At 44.5% G+C, this 17,416-nt stretch overlaps 1 protein-coding gene across 1 annotated transcript in view; it reads left to right on the forward strand.

Moving 5' to 3' along the window:
• The first annotated feature begins 1,690 nt into the window (after positions 1-1,690).
• ZBTB38 (zinc finger and BTB domain containing 38) overlaps positions 1,691-17,416 on the forward strand; it is a 144,965-nt gene continuing 129,239 nt past the window's right edge. The window contains exons 1-2 of the mRNA XM_047098996.1: positions 1,691-1,886; positions 13,166-13,257. The gene's annotated coding sequence lies outside the window, so the exon portion shown is untranslated. The remainder of the gene's footprint in view (positions 1,887-13,165; positions 13,258-17,416) is intronic.

The raw sequence follows: 17,416 nt of genomic DNA on the forward strand, positions 1-17,416 counted from the left end.
GTAAGAAGTAGAGGCTGGAGAAGTAAAAGAGACTTACCAAGTTGCACAGAAGCTCTTGTATTCATTCCATAATCCCTGCACAGGCCACCAAAAATGTTATGGGGTTGTTGAGTGCAATGGTCAAGGTGGAATTCTTGAGACATTGTATGGTGCAACTTAGTAAACTTATTTAAGGAGGACAGGGGAAGGACCCATGGGCGGCTGGTGGTTATATGCATAGTGCTCAAGGGGGAGGAGATGTGCAGGGAGTATTAGATCATAAATGTTTTATTTGAATTTCTACTAATAAAGCTACTTTTGTAGGACTTCTCTGGTGCTTATCATTCAGTTGGGTATTAACTATCAGTGAAATATACAGGCAATCATGAGACCCTTTAAGAATGTAGCAACTAGCACATATTTGATCCTTATTGGAACTACGCAGTCTACAGGTAGACTTCTGAGCTAAATGCGCACATTTTTCTGCTTCTGTCCCTCATCAGGTGGAGCCAGTTACCAATCATAAATTGGTAAGGAAAAGTAGGGATGTCTGGCCAGTCTGGCTGTATCTCTCAGCATGTCTTCTAACTGCTCAAAGATTTAGTCCTTGGCTTTGTAGATTCAAAAACTTTTTCATTTCAGGTCCAAGTAAATTATTTCCACACTGGCTCTAAAAATCAACTGAAATTTTAGCTTAATAACGAGAGCTATAGGGGCGCCTGGGTGGCTCAGTCGGTTAAGCGTCCAACTTCCCAATTCTTCATGGCTAGATTAGGGATTTGAGTGCATCATGTAGATTGATGGGTATAAGTTAAACACAGGATACAGATAAATATTGAGTCTTTGAATTCCAGGAACTTGAATTCAATTTTTAGAGGTCAAAAACAAAAAGTAAATCCGAAATTCAAGAAGCCAAGTGCAGAACAGCCAAGGGTCTCATGTTTCCTATTAGGGCAGGACTAGAGGTCTGAGTATAGATGAGCCTGAGCCTAAAGAAGTGGATGGTGACATGGTCTTGATGAGCTAAAAGAAAGAAAGGAGGGGGAGATAACGAGATTAGAGAAAGGGTAAGGAAGTAGGTGACGGCTTTTTCCCCTGGAAGGTTCTTTGGTCCCTGCTATTCCAAAGAAACTAGCCAAACTTAGCAGACTCAAGTTTTAACATTGCCTTTTCTTTATATAATACCTACCCAAATTCCAGTTTGTTGTTCAATGTACCTCCTGCATGCTGGTGAATGTTAGAGTCCATGAAAGCATGTGCACTGCTATATCTTCAATATTATCCCTAGAACAGTGGGGCTTGACAAGTGTTTTCTGAATGGATCAATAGATGTATGTACAGGTAGGTGGTTGTATGTACAAGTCTGTATTGGTTCACTGTGCAGTGCCTGCTCCTACTTCCCACAGCAATTTGTGACTCTGTGATAGGTCCATTTCTCCATCCACCTGCCCTCTTACAGCTCTAAAGGCCCTTAGTCCTTTGGCTCAAATGCCTTAGCTTTGCAGACTAGTTACTTATTAACTAAACCGTTGCACCACTTGTTCTTATAGCCTTAAATTAATTTGGGTTAATTCTTAACTGTTTCCTTTCTTTACATATGTCATTTAAAGGTTTGCCTTTATCTGATTTTCCCCAATTTCCTGTGCATTTGTGGTTTCCTACAGGAGCTCTCCACCAGAGGCCTCAGGCAGCCACACCAAATGAGTGTGGGCATCTAAGTTTTCTAGGAGGACTCCAGCTGCTCTGGGCCTCATTCAACTGGTGTCCATCCCAACATTCCCACTGAAGGCTATTTGTGCTAGAGGAGGAAGAACACCCTCTCCAGAGCCAGTTCTTGGGGGGAAAAGAAGGATTGTTGATATAGCCAGAGCCCACAAGGAAGAAAGATTATTCTGCAGCAGCTAAAGGTGGGTAACATGCTTTTTCTCCAGTTCAGTAGGAGCAGTCCATGTTTGCTTTCTTTCCCATGAATTTCATTAGTGTGTTTTCATCCCGAGTGATCTTTGGAATAAACAGGAAGGAATGATTTTAAACCTATAGAATAATCTTTCTGGGGAACCAAGAGTTTTTCCACCATTGACTCTAGCAATATCTAGCACAGTGCCTGACATGTAGATGTTCAATAAATGTTTGATGCAGGAAGGAAAGAACAGAAGGAGGGCAGGAGAGAAAGAGAGAGAAGAAGGGATTGGAGAATGGGCATGGCTGGAAAGAATGTTCATGTATTTGTCAGAAATAATGTGATGATAACATAGTTGTGTTTTGAAAGGTAATTAAGTGCACTATCACTGATACCTACAATCAATAAAACAAATTAAGTCACTTTGCAAAAGGAAGGGTGTATATATAAAGATAAAGTATTAGTATAAACCAGAATAACAACAAAGGTACTCTTTGGAGCTTATGAAGAAAGATAACATCAGTGATTACGGTTTAAGATAAATTCAAAACTCTAATGCAACAGCCATTTGTTCTGTCTATACCAATTCTCAAAACAAATGAAAACCAACAAGAACTTTATCTATGGATAAATGCAGGCTGATCATGGAGTGATAGAACTGACTGCAACTGGTTGGTTTGGTATTTAGAAAAGGTCAACTAATCAGAAACGGTGCACTGAGGAAATTTACAAATATCTAAGCTTCCTGCTGTTGAGAGGGATTAACCACACAGTAATTCAGCAAACGCTCAAAAGCATTTAATTATGTGTCAAGGAAAAACATCTCAGTGCAAGGGGAGGTGAAAAGATTAAGGAAATTAGCGTTTTTTAAAAGTATCAGTCTTTCATTTATTGAGATCATACTGGCTACACAGTTCAGGTCCAGCAAGCCAACTCTAGATGACACATACCTTGCAAAAGAACACATCAGCATGATGGAGCTAGAAGGGAATAATAAGACATAATTTTTATAAAATCAAGATCTCATAACTAAGGGATTGTTTCTTCAGTAAGTCAAATTGTAACATATGTTAAGGTTCTCAATGTTAGGAAAAGCCATAATTATTTTATATTATTTTAATTTGGGGAAAATAAAACATAACCTAGGAGAAAATCCAAAACATCTCTAAAACAAATTCCGAGAGACTTTCTTTTGACCAGCTTTGCAAAGATTGTGTCAATGGGGTGTCTAATTTGGTTTGAAAGGTTTGTCAGAGTGATTTAGACCATCATGGTCGGCACGATTGTATTATAAAAGAAAACTGTTGGTAATGTGACTAGCAGAAACAAGAAACAAAAAAACAAAAACAAAAAACAAAACAAAACAAAACAGAACAAAAAACCCATGGACCTTATTGCTGTGAGTTGTTCCTGAAGTTATAATAATATAATTCCACTTTTACCTGTGCAATAAATTTCACCTCTGAAACTGATTATTTCAAGAGTTGAGTAAGTCCCAAACTTTAGCCAGTGATAATTTTTGCCCTACCTTTTACAAGTTGTACTACCACTGACATGTTTTTTCTTTAAGTCAAATTAGGCTGTTTTTTTTTGTTTGTTTTTAAGTAATCTGTTTACCCAACATGGGACTTGAACTCACAATCCCAAGACTAAGAGTCGCATACTCTACTGACTAAGCCAGCCAGGCACCTCAAGTCAAATTAGCTTTTTTTTTTTTTTTTAATTTTTTTTTTTTTTTTAACGTTTATTTATTTTTGGGACAGAGAGAGACAGAGCATGAACGGGGGAGGGGCAGAGAGAGAGGGAGACACAGAATCGGAAACAGGCTCTAGGCTCTGAGCCATCAGCCCAGAGCCCGACGCGGGGCTCGAACTCACAGACTGCGAGATCGTGACCTGGCTGAAGTCGGACGATTAACCGACTGCGCCACCCAGGCGCCCCTCAAATTAGCTTTTTAACTTAAATATATTTAAAAGGAAACTTAGTGGATGTTACCACCTAAAATCATCTCAGGCATTCTTTGGAAAATACTTCCATCATGTGATGATGATGAGGAGAAGGAGGAGGATGATTAATAATAATAGTAAGAAGAAGAAGAAGAAGAAGAAGAAGAAGAAGAAGAAGAAGAAGAAGAAGAAGAAGTAGTAGTTAAAGACTGTTTCCAAACTAATTCTGTGAAATAGAGACATATTGGTAGAGAAGAAATCAGAATCCTTAGAGCTCATGGGAAAATGTTAGGGTAAATCATATGCTCAGATTACAGTTTGTTCTTTGAAGCTTTATGTAAGAAGCAAGTTAATATTTACATGGCATTGAACTTCAAAGTCCAGGAAATAATAAGGAGGAAAAGAGAGTGAGAGAAAAACAGTTTGTGTCACTTCCTTGCTCCTCCTTACCCTGTGGCAAGGCCCCAAGGGGGCAGCAGGACACAACCACTGGAGGGAACCAAAAGAGTGGGGTTGGGTCTTATCTTTCCAGAGTTCAACAGCTTTTTATTAAGTTATAAAAATTTATTATGCTAAGATACAAGTGCTCTGTTTCCCGACTCACATGGTGACTATTCTTGATAGAGTCTCATTATGTCTTTAAATAATCATCTTTCCTTGGTGTGAAATTCTTTCCCTTACTTTTTTGTAGGGATGTGATCTCTGATTATGTTGTGTGTCTTTGCCATGATACTCCTGGTTTATAGAAGAGAGTGCTGTTATTGTAACGTGGTAGGACATTATTTATGTGTCCAGTACAATGAACATCATCAATATTTTCCAGTACTTCCTTTCTGAATCTTCCTCTTGTTGGGGGGTTTTCACTTATTCCTGACTTTTAAGTTAGACCAGCCTCATCCACAATACCAGCAGGGTGGACAAGGGGTGGGCCCCATATCAGACACCGTTCCGGGCTTGCTTCAAAGGGAGTCATCATGCCTGAAGCAGTAGTAAACCAGTGCCTATCTGGAGGGGAGCCACTGCTTGCATTTTAAAATTCTGGTCGTGTGGTATATTGAGATTGCATGTATTTAGATACATTTAGAAATGTTGAGTCCCATAAAAGATCCTTTGAAGTCAGGCTCCATTGTTTGGCAGCCTTGTGTGTTCTTAAAAGAGTATCTGGAAGACAGAAAAGGAAGCTGGAGAGAAACTTCCTTCAAATGAAAAGACAGCATGAGAACTTTTAAAGTGAACTGCCTGCTCCTTCGAGGAGGAGGACCATAATTCTCCATCCCTTAACTGTGGGATATACACGTTGACTTCCTTCCAAAGAGTACAGTACGGAAGGGAGGCGAGGAGAAAACTCAACAGAGGAGAAAACTGACAAGCATGACTTTAACCTGGCTAGCCCATGTCCAGTACGTACCTTGATAGGATATGAATGAAAATAGCACTTTACCTCTATGGTCTTCCTCCCCAAAACCTATAACCCCAGTTTAATCACGAGAAAAACATCAGACAAACCCCAGTGGTAGGAAATGCTATAAATAATTGATCAGTATTCCTCAAAACTGTCCAAGTCCTCACAAACAAGAAAAATATAAGAAGCTCTCACAGCCCAGGGGAGCCTAAGGAGACATTACAACTAAGAGTAATGTGTTACCCTGGATGCTTTCCTAGAACAACAACCAAAAAAGGACATTATTGAAAAACCAAGGAAATCTGAGTATGGACTTAAGTTAAAAATGTTGTAACCGTTTTGATTCACTGGTTATGACAAACGCACCATACTAACGTAAGGCATTACCAATAGGGGAAACTTGGGTGTTGGGTATATGAGAATTCTCTCTTCCATCTTCTCAAATTTCCTCTAAACCTAAAACTAAAATTAAAAGTTTATTTAAAAAAAAAAAAAGAAAGCTAACTTCCAGAGAAACCACTCTTTGGAAAACTACTGAGAGTCTTCATGACTCTCAATATTTCCTAAATATCATAGGGAAAACTTCTGGTGGTTCTTGCCCTAAGATAATGGGGACAGGTTCTTGTTGTACAGTCTAGTGCTTGAAGGTACTTCAAGAGGGGAATCCAGAAGGAAAGGCAGGGATAAATAATTTAAGATACACATTCATTCATTCATTTATTCATTCACCCATACCCCTGCACTGAAAGAGTGATACCCATCCCCTTGGTTCAGCTCTTCCTGGTCTCCTTCATGGACTTGTTTGTATCTGTCCATCCTTAAAGGTGGTATTTCTCTTATACACTCATGTACCTATTATCCTACATTTCTGCATCCTTGGCTTTATATATCATTCATTTGCCAATAATTCTCTGATGTGTAAATGGATCCACCTGTCCAAAGATGTCCCCACTTAGGTGTCCCACATGCACAACATGCAGCAGTACGTAGTGCTCCTGAAAACTTGCTGAACCCATTGTTTTTCTTTTAATCTTTAATGTTTATTTATTTTTGAGAGAGAGAGAGAGAGAGAGCATGAGCCAGGGAGGGGCACAGAGAGAGGGAGACAGAATCCGAAGCAGACTCCAGGCTCTGAGCTGTCAGCACAGAGCCCAACGCAGGGCTCAAACTCACAAACTGTGAGATCATGACCTGAGCTGGAGTTGGATACTTAACCGACTGAGCCACCCATGCACCCCTCTTTTAATCCTTCTCTTTGTGAATGATGCCACCACCCCGTCAGCCACCCAGATCAGGAACTCACCCTGTGCGAGCTATCCCATGAAGCCCCTCGGTTACCAAATTGTCCAGATTCTACCTCCTGAATTTTTCTCAGAGCTGAGCCCTTCTCTCCAACCTCAGAGCCTCAGTCCAGCTTCTCATTATGCCTCCTCCCAGAGACAGCTTATTCCCTAGCTGAACTCCCATCTCCAGCCCCATCCACCCCTGCCCCTGCCCACAGAGCTGACCACACTACCACCCTGCCAACAACCCTCCACGGTTCCCTAGCACCCTGGAATAAAGGCCAGGCCATCAGCCCTGCATACAAGTCTTCACAGATTGCCTCCTCCTGTCATTTCACCTCATCTGCCACTTCCCAAACTCACCTCCTGCTCCTATGATACTACTGGGGATCCCTTCTCCTGATTTCTTCCCATGTCCTCCTCCTACTTCACTAGTCAACCCAAACTCTCTTTGGAAATGTTCTCTGAGCCTTCAAGCCCACGGCACCCTCCAGGGCTCCTCCTTCGTGTTCTGGGTTCCCCTCCCAGTCCCAACCCCTTTCCCCAACCCACACCACCTCCGCTGCGTGTAACTCAGGCATTACATTCAGTCATTCATTCAGTAATTGGCTTGTCTAAATACTAAAACTACAGCAGTGAACAAAACAGAATTTTAAAAACCCTGCCTTGGAGCTTCTAGTTGTTCTGTCTTTGATTTTCCTGGCTCTCCCTTGGAACTCTTTGAAGGTGGGAAATGCTTTTGTATGCATCTTAAGTGCTTAGCATAGTATCTAACACATAATTGGTGTTCAAAAAGTACAGATGAATACAAGAATGAAGACCCCTGGTTTTGTTCCTCTCCTCCTTCAAGCCAACCCAAATAGAAGAGCCCCAGAAATGCCTTCAACATGCTGAGGAGAAAGAACTTTAATATCACTCCATCCTTCCCCAAGTCTTCCTTCCAACTTAGTTAATTTCATTTTACTTTGAGCAGCACAAGTGTAGTGACTCATCCGCTCTTCTTCTCTGAGGGTCCTCACTTGCCTCTGGAGACGATAATAATTACACAATCAGTATATTATAAATGCTGGCGGTTCATTTTTAATTTTAAGAACTAAGCTCTAGGGGTACCTGGGTGGCTCAGTCGGTTCAGCATCCAACTTCGGCTCAGGTCATGATCTCACGGTTCGTGAGTTCGAGCCCTGTGTTGGGCTCTGTGCTGACAGCTCAGAGCTTGGAGCCTGCTTCAGATTCTGTGCTTCCCTCTCTCTCTGTTCCTCCCCTGCTCATGCTCTTTCTGTCAAAATAAAAAATAAACATTAAAAAAAAAAAAAAGAACCAAGCTCCAGATGAAGCACAAACAGTTATATTTCTAGAACAAAACATAAAAGTTGTAAACCTCGGTGCCATGTAACCGTGATAGTAAGGGTGCCGGGCATTAGGGATTGGGCAGCAGAGAGTAGAAGTGGAAGGACACACAAAGTGGGTCAGTTTCCTTGTTTACAAAAATGGGAGTCACACAAAGCTTCTTTACACCGGTGGGTCAAGAACTAGAAAATTATACTTAAATTTCTGTTGCTTTTCTTTTTACTGGACAGCCTTTGGTACTGTTTGAATTTTTTAAAATCAGGTACACGTTATATTTATAAATTTTAGAAAGCTAGTTGGACTAGAAAATCACTGAAGGAGGGGCACCTGGGTGGATCAGTCAGTTAAGCGTCCAGCTCTTGGTTTTGGCTCAGGTCATGATCTCAGTTTGTGGGTTCGAGCCCACGTCGGGCTCCTCGCTGATAGTGTGGGGCCTGCTGGGAATTCTCCTTCCCTCTCTCTTCCTCTCTCCGCCCCCCCCCGCCTCCCTCCCTGCTCTCTCTCAAAATAAACTTAAAAAAAAAAAAAGAAATCAATGAAGGGGAGGTAGACTGTTTCATGGTGAGGGAGCAGTCACTGGGAAGTTAGTTGGAGTCCCTTATGTGTGGGGACGTGCCGGGAGGTGGACGTGTCCAGGGTTGACTGCAGCTGGTGACCTCAGGGAGGTCTGGCCTTCCCGTCAGTGCTGAGTCACTGGCTGAACTGCGGCTGACACGTTGTCCTGACTGTAAGGCCACCACAGGTGCCCCCTCCCGCTCAGTCCCCAAAGCCTCAGGGACAGACCTCTGGGAATAGAGCGGAGGTGCTGGCAAGTCCAACACAACCTCCCGGAAAGCCTTCCTCTCCTGACAGGGAATGTGCCGTGGCTGTCCTCTTCTCTCTTTGTCCCCTTTTCTGATGATGTCATTCTCATCTGTCCCATGGAGCTGTTGGCAGAACACAGCCTCTGGAGCTGGAAGACCTGGGTGAGAAGGTGGCCACACACCGCCTTGTCCAGGGACCTTGTGCGGGACACCCAGACTTTTTACACCCTGTTTCCCTCCTGCCCTCCCGTAACATGCCCTTCCCACGTCTCTGGGTTCTTTGTTGTATAGGAGACAGAGACAGGCAGAGACAGAGAGACCTGGCCAGCCCAGATGTGTCACCATCAATAGGCATCTGGTGAGGGACCACCTTATACCACCTTCCCCTCGGAAGTTTGTAGCATTGGGCCTTCCTTCGGCGCAGACCACATTCAGCGCTCACGTTTACCCGGTTCAGCTCTGATGTTCACACCTTCTCCAAGAATGGCTGTGTGTGCCTGCGCATGGTGTGTGTTGCTGGTAATGATTCTGGAGGAGTTTCACTGTAAGGCCGTTCTTCTCTGCATTCTTTTGGTAAGCGTGTTGTGATAAGCTGAGGCTGAGACCGGGGGTGAGTTTGAGTTTTTCGTTCCCTGGATTTGGACAGGAGGAGAAAGGCCTGAGAAGCTCTGAGCTAGTTGGAGACTGCTCTCACCAGCCCCTGAGCCAGTGTCTTATGATCACTTGCTCTTGCTGGAGAGGATTTTTCTGGGAAGGCCTGTGAGTCAGGAGCCCCAGAGTCCTCGCCTAGATGACTTCAAAGGAGTCACGGGCTTCTCGATGCCTGATGAATAAGTGGAAGATGATACAGCTTGCCTTCACCAGTCTCAAAGCCTTCTGACCCTTTTGGGGAGAGGATCAGCAGTGGGGAAATGTGTCATCAGTGTTTCCCTTTGCTGACCCTTTGTCTTTCCTGCAGACCCATGTCTGATTCCGCATCCAAGAAGCTTGACGTCTGATTTCTGCTCTTATCTTGTTTTGCTTTTTTCCATTGTTTTTCTAAATTCTAAATCGAATCATTCAGGGCTCTTGATGGTCTCCAAAATGAGTTGATTTTTCCTAGCCTGTTATTCAAGTTCTGGCCCCTTCCCATTTTCCCATTTGCAACGCCCTGTCATCCCACCAAATTCATCAGCTAACCATTTCCTGAGTCCATCACAGACACTTCCACCCTTGTTTGTGCTTGTCCTCTCGTCTGGATGCACCCCGCCACCCCCACCCCTCAGATTTTACTTTCTCTTCTCCTGTAGGTCTGTTGAAATCCTGCTGGAGCCCCTCCTGCTGCTCTGTGGGGCCCTGCCCCAGCTGCTCTAGCCCTGGCCGCTCCTCCAGCCTCTGAGCCCATTGTCCTAACCGTACTTGTGATACCCTTGTACTTGGCATACGCTCTGTGTGATGGCCGTTAGCGTCTTATCTGCCCAGCTTTTCCTTTGTGTTGGGGATGTGTCTTTCACTTCACTGTATTTCCAGAGCATTTGCAGAGCTTGGGATGGACTGTGTGGTGTATCCCGAATATGCAGTGGGTGATCCTTGATGTTTGCCCAAGATAAGGATGAAACAATCTGCCGCCCTGAGCAGTGCACCAAATGTTTGTTCCCAGAACGCTTGGGTTTGATAGGAGCCTACAGCTGAGAGTTGGGGGAGGGGTGCAGGGAGAAGAAATCCAGAGTTGGCTGGGGTTATGTCTTTTCTGTATTGCTTCAAGTAGCATTCATTTGAAAAAGAAAAAAAATTCAGTGCTAAAAATCTGAAAGCCATTGGACTCGTTGTTAATGTCCATGCTTAATGTGGTCAACAGTAGGGAAAATTCATGCTCGCCTTTGAAAGGAGTGCCAGTAGTACTGAGGAGACCATCAGGAAAGGAAGAATTTGATCCAAAGAGTGGGCATTTATTTATTTTATTTTTTTATTTTTTAGAGAGAGAGTGTGTGTAGGCAGCGGAGAGGGGCAGAGGGAGAGGGAAAGACTCGGCATAGAGCCTGACACGGGGTACGATCCCATGACCCTGGGATCATGACCTGAGCTGAAATCAAGAGTTGGATGCTCAACTGACTGAGCCGCCCAACTGTCCCAAAATGCCCCAAAGAGTGGGCATTTTATACAGTGCCAAGAAAAAAAATTACTGTCCTACAGAAAGGGATTTAGTAGACAAATGAACTTGCCAAAACCATGTGAATTCTAGAAGTTTGCATTTTGGGTCACAAAAGGTCACAAGTGATTGAAGCTGCACAGTGGTTAGAAGACTGTCTCCTCTGTGCAGGTCTTTGAAGCCCACAGAAGACAGTGGAAAGCCCAGTCAGTAAATCTTTGTCTGTATGCAAAAGCACCAAGGCCTACCAGCTCAATAGAAAGGTGATGAGGTGGTGTCAGGGCATAGGCAAAGGACACCTAGGACAGTGAGTCAGGTGCAGCCAGGCCCAGGAAACCTGAGGGGGAAAACTGTTCACCTGCTTGCTTGCTCATTTCAGGCGCCCCCTCCCTGTTTCTCTTGCCCGTCTCTGTTGTCTACCTCTGTGTGCTCAAGATGGCTACCGGCCCTGAATCTGCAGGACCCTGTGGCACCAGAGACTGCTACCAGACTGGCCTCTGACCTCAGACTGGCCACCCCTCGGATCTGGGTCCAGCCCGTGCTAAGTGGTCCATTCCCTACCCAATCAGTGCGTGTGTGGTGGGGGAGGGGAGTCACTGTGAGGTCAAGAAGCACTAACAGTGCAGGCTGGCTACAGGAGGCAGAGTATGGGAGCCTAGGCTCCCCAGGACAAGAAAGGTGTGACTGGCGTTGCAGTGATCACTTGCCTAGTGCACACTCACTGACACAGAGACACCCAGCCCTGTACTTTGCAGGGGGGTGGAACACACGCGTCTGCGGCGCAAGCCTGGTGATGATGCACTGACAGCTCCCAGCAACAATTGTAATGCTCTTATTCCTCTGGAGGCTGCAGCCTCATCTCCTCTCCTTACTGTGGACTTTACAACATAGGATGGGGTCTGCTTGGCCAGTTTCTCAGCCTTGGCAACAGAGGAAGTCAGAAAATATGAGGCCTTCGTGCACAGTGCAGTTACATCTGAAGTAAAGGGTCGTGTCTGAAATCGGCACGTAAGATGAAAACATATTTAACCAAAATGTCTCTTGAAAATCCTTTAAATCACCCAATAAGTATGGGACACATACATCTCTCACTAAGCCCCACACAGCCAATTTTTCTTCTAACATCACAGCAGGCCATGTTTTTTGGCTGACAACCAGGCAGTGTGGTTGGCTCGCATTCAGGGGCTATGTTTTATGAAAAATTTTTAAATATTAGATCCATTCTCAGCTAGAGGCAGCTATACCACAGAGGCCCATGGTAGCTGAGGACCCCAGGGAAATGTAGGCTCCCTCTGAGGCATCTCATCAGAGGAGTGTGGAGGGAATACCCCACAACGTTAAATCTCCCTACCCTGTTCCTTTCTTCCCCGCTCCTCCCCCATTTTCCTTCCTTCCTTCCTTCCTTCCTTCCTTCCTTCCTTCCTTCCTTCTCCCTCCCTGCCTTCCTTCCACTTTTCTTTCAGGGATATATAGTTAAATAGATGACTAGTTGTTTGTGGGATACGATGTCACTGTAAAAGTATAGTACCCCTGTTTGTCTGTCCATCTGGTATTTATATATCATTTCTCCACAGGGGGATAAAGCACTCTTTCAGGCTGGGACAGTGTTTTATAGTTTGCGGCATCTCCGCTGTACCTTCCCCAACCCCAGGCACCCCCGAACCCAGCCCTTTGTACGTAGTGTCCTGCTTTCATGTTGTTTAGTTGTTTGCTTACTGGCCGACTCTAACCCTGCTATGCTTGGTTCTCCTAACTGAGAAATGAACTTTAACTAAGGAGGAAAAAGGGTGCATAAAACAAACACTTGTTGGAGTTTGAAGGATTAGCTAACCATGGAAGGCACATCCTCCAGATCATCTCCCAAAAAATGAAAACATGGACTGGATCAGTGGTTTTGAACTTGGCGATCCATAAGAGTGACCTGAAGAAACAGATTCTGATTCAGTAGCTCGAGGGCAGGGCAGGAATCTGCATTTCTGACACCATGGCTGCTGATGCCTAGTCCTCCCCCAATGCTAACGTTACTGCTACACTGCATGTGACGGGGAAGGGCTGTGATTGGAGGAACAGTCCCACGTCCTTGTGCGTGAATGGAGGGTAGTAATACTCCTCAACACCTGGCATGTAGGTTTCTTGTAAGGACAAAATGATTTAACATTTGCAAAGTGTTTTGAGCAGTGCCTGACACAAAGTGAGTGCCATGCGTGTGTTTTTAAGTAACAGTGCCTTTGAGAGCCCATGCCGGTTATCTGCCAGCACACCTCTGAAGCACATGAAATCAGCTTCCTCAGATGCAAGCGAAATCTTGGGTGGAGACAGCTGGAAAGCAAAATACGAAGCAGCATGAATGTTACTCACGATAATTTTATCTGCCCAGGAGCACAGACAACCCACAGGACCTGGACCATACCTGCTGTCCCAGAGGGCACAGCCCCGGCTGGGCTGGAAGAGACAGGAACAGCTTCACAGGTACACGCCTTCCACAGTGGCCCCCCCAGCACCATCCCCCTCCTCCTCCCCAGGGCTCAGCCTGCCTCCAGGGGACAGGTCTCTGCTGAGTTCTATCATATTATTGACCCCCTCCAATTGCTAGTGACCACATCTCTCATGCTATTTAAAATGATCTGACTTATGTGGATCTGTTTGTTTGTTTATTTATTTATTTATTTATTTATTTTATTATTTATTTTGAGAGAGACAGAGCAGGGGAGAGGCAGAGAGAAGAGAGAGAATCCCAAGCAGGCTCCACACTGTCAGCATGGAGCCTAATGGGGCTGGAACTCATGAATTGTGAGATCATGACCTGAGCCGAAACCAAGAGTCGGACGCACAACTGATTAGGTCACCCGGGTGCCCCTGATCTGTTTATTTATTAAGTTTTCACCACAGTCTCATTCTCTGTACACCCCGCACCTCGTACAGTGCTTGACACATAGTAGTTGCTCCATAAATACTTGTTGAATGCACACACCACAACAGTGTCCTAAGTGTGGAATTGAAGGGGGAATATAACACATTCTTTCTCTTTTGTCTATCATCACTTTTCCATCATTATTGTAGGCTGGAAGCTGCTTCTCAAAGGCAGAGGGGTCTGAAGGCAGACCGTCCTGTGTGAGAACTGTGAGAAAAGGGACCTTCCCAACTTGTCCTGAAAGGTTCTCAGCCCTTGCCCAGCTGCTGGCCAAGGGGACATTTGTCTTTCTTAAAAAACAATTTTTTTAATGTTTATTTATTTAAACATTAAATAATGTTTAATTATTTAATGAGAGCAGGGGAGAGAGCAGGGGAGATACAAAGAGAGAGAAAGAGAGAGAATCCCAAGAAGGCTCCGTGCTGTCTAACTTGAGGCTCAAATCCATATATCACAAGATCATCACCTGAGCTGAAATCAGGAGTCAGGTGCTCAACTGACTGAGCACCCAGGCATCCCTGGGACATTTGTCTTAAAGACTTAGTACAGAGTACAGGGTGGCTGGTGCCTGGACAACCCTGATTCTCAGAAATATCCCCATGCTCCAGATGGGAGGCATAAAACCCAAGCCACTTGTGCTTCCCATGCTTTTCAATTTACTTCTCTTGGCCATTGATGATAAAATGTACTGTCTTATATATCGATGGAACATGGGCAAGGCATCTCAGTAGCCCAAAGCAAAGACAGAAAATTCTTAATGGGGGAGGGGAGTGGCAGGTCACAGATGAATTCATAATTACAACCAACCCTAGCTTTTGGGTAGTGTTCCTTACTAGGACCCCTTTCGGCATTTGGGCTGGCATACTATTTTGTGCTGTGGGACTTTCTCACACACTCGGGCAGTTAAATCCGCCATCCCCAGGGGACGAAATGCCAATAGCGTTGGAGTCTTTTGACAACCAAAAAAAACGCCACCAAGCACACCCACTGAGGGTGACCGCTCCATTTGAGAACTGCTAGTTAGGGGAAAGTAAATTACTTCATTTTACTCAAATGTGGTGTTTTAGCATCATCGTGTTTGGGCAGTTTAAAAAATTAATTTTCAATTACAGAAGTAGTACGTTCTCTTTGTAAAAATAGATTCTAGATAAAGCTGGTCTCTCCTGACACCCATTTCTAGTTTTAGTCACCTCCCCACCTCTAGGAGGAAACGAGCATGACCAATATGGTTTCCACCCTTGCAGACCTCTCTCTATGTGTTTACATACTCGCATAGAAACCTGTACGCACGTATAGCGGAGTGTTGCTGTTCATGTATATTCTACTGTGTATTTCACCTGCAACTGGAGGTTTTCACTCGGCAACACGTGTGGAAGATCTTTGCATGTCAGAACACGTAGCAATGCCTCATCCTGTGCAGCAGCTGCACGGTATTTTACCATGTCGAAGAGCCTCTTAGCAGAAAGCTGCAAAGGAAATTACTACCCTGGATGAGGCGTTGCCTGCGGTCTGGTCACAGGACCAGATGAGACAAAAGCTGAGGTCATTTTGAATCATCGCCTCCAACCCCGCTGTTGTCCACAGAACAAAGCAGTGCCTTGACTTGAATTTGGAAGTAGTATCTGGAAGCCCAGCTCTTCTGGCTGGTGTATCAACCCAGCTTTCTGAGTCTTCGGCACTGAAATGGATTCATTTTCTTCCTTAGCCTCTAGTGTGCCATTTTCCATCATTAATCTCTAGTTCTAAGGGAGCCAGTTTGGTGATCGCCTCTGTCCCTTAACCAAGTAATGCGTGAAGAAGGATGTTAATTACAAGTCTGTGAAGTGAGCACCTAATGTCAGGCACTGTCATCCCTTATCTCTAAACCTCACAGCAGTCCTACACAGTAGGGATTACTAGCTCATTTTCATAGATGAGGAAACTGAGGCCTGGAGAGATTAGATGATTTGCCCAAGGCTGTTCAGTGAGTAAGTGGCACAGCCAAGACACAAACCCAGGGCTTGCTCTCAGATGACAAATGATGATATCATCAGCTTATTTATTCATCCAGCAACATCTCCTGAGTGTTTCCAATGTGCTAGAAATGGTACCCAGCACTAGGAATGCAGTAATAAGCAAAGGTGAGATCTCTGCCGTCATAGGGCTTGCATTCTAGTGGGGGAAAGAAGAAGTAAACGAATACATACTGTAATTTAGGGAATGTTAAATACCATGAATGAACATAAAACAGAATAAGGGGACAGTATGTTGCAAAGGGGCTTCTTTATTTTTTTTTAAAAATATTCTGTAATGTTTATTTTTGAGAGAGACACAGAGAGAGAGAGAGAGAGAGAGCAAGCTGGGAGGCGCAGAGAGAGAGGGAGACACAGAATGCAAAGCAGACTCCAGGCTCTGAGCTGTCAGCACAGAACTCACAAACCACGAGATCATGACCCAAGTTGAAGTCGGATGCTTAACTAGCTGAGCCACCCAGGTACCCCTCAAAGGGCTTCTTTAGAAAGACTGTTGGGTAAGGCCTCCCTGAGGTGGAGATATTCAAGCAGAGATCTGAATGAAGCAAGAGAGTAAGCCATGCTGAAACCTCAAGTGAAGCAGTGTTGCAGGCAAAGAGCAATATGTGCAAAGGTCCTGAGGTCAAGCATGCTAGGCATGTTCAAGGAGCATAAGGTGGCCAGCAAGGCAGAGAGAGAAAGAGGAGGTAAGATCAGAGAGGACGCCAGGCCCTGATCACCTGAGCTTTCTAGGCCATTGGTAGGACTTTGGGTTGACTCTGAGTATGGTAGGTCTTGGGAGAGTTTTGAACAGGAGATTGGTATGAACTGGCTTAAGGTATTAGAGAATCATCCTGGCTCTTGTGCGAAGAAAACAGTGTAGTGGGGTAGAGTAGATTCAGGGACAGCAGGTAGGAGGCTGCTGTAGGAATCCAGGGGAGAAAAGATAGCGGCTCGGGTCAGAGTGGTAAGCTGTGGAGAGGGTAAGAAGGGATCGGATTTGGGGTATGTTTTGAAGCTAGAACTGATAAGGCTTTTTGACAAATTGGATAACTTTTGAGGAAGAAGAAGAGCAGTTAAGAATGACTCCTAGGGCTCTGCCTGAGCACGTCTTTGGAGGTGGTACCACTTACTGAAATTAGAAAGCCCAGTGTGGGGTGGGGAGCCAGGGAAACAAGTTTGGGGAAGAGTGGAGAATCATGAATTCTGTTTTTGACACATTGTGATTGTGATCATGCCTGTTGACCCTGCAGATGGAAGTGTTGAATCAGCAAAGGGACCATCAGGGAAAGGAAAAGAGTTCAGGCCAGAGATACAGATGTGGGACTCACCAATGTATTTGAAGAGGTACGGGCTTACTGGGGACCTATTCACTCAATTTATTACCTGCTGTGTGTGTCACAGTGCTCCATACTTGGAATGTAGCAGAGAGCAAGACAGACATGGTGATTATTCCAGGTGACTTCCTCTGAGCCCAGAATGCCACCAGGAATGGTCTTAACTTGTTATTATCAAACTTATTCAGTGGTAGAGTAGGAGCAAGCATAGAGATGATCACACACGAACCCCAAAACTCCTCTCCAATTGGCAGCTGAGGAAATGGAGAGATTAAGTGATTTGTTAAAATCTGTTGTTTAAAAACCACTTACATTTTAGATTTTTTAAACGCATGTATCCAGCCCAAATTGTATATATTTTTCAGTTTTATTTGTATTTTCTTACACTC

The sequence above is a fragment of the Lynx rufus genome, unplaced genomic scaffold (genome assembly GCF_022079265.1).
Source record: "Lynx rufus isolate CCGP_SWC_20201006 ecotype Redwood Valley unplaced genomic scaffold, mLynRuf1.p SCAF_5, whole genome shotgun sequence".
Classification (NCBI taxonomy): domain Eukaryota; kingdom Metazoa; phylum Chordata; class Mammalia; order Carnivora; family Felidae; genus Lynx; species Lynx rufus.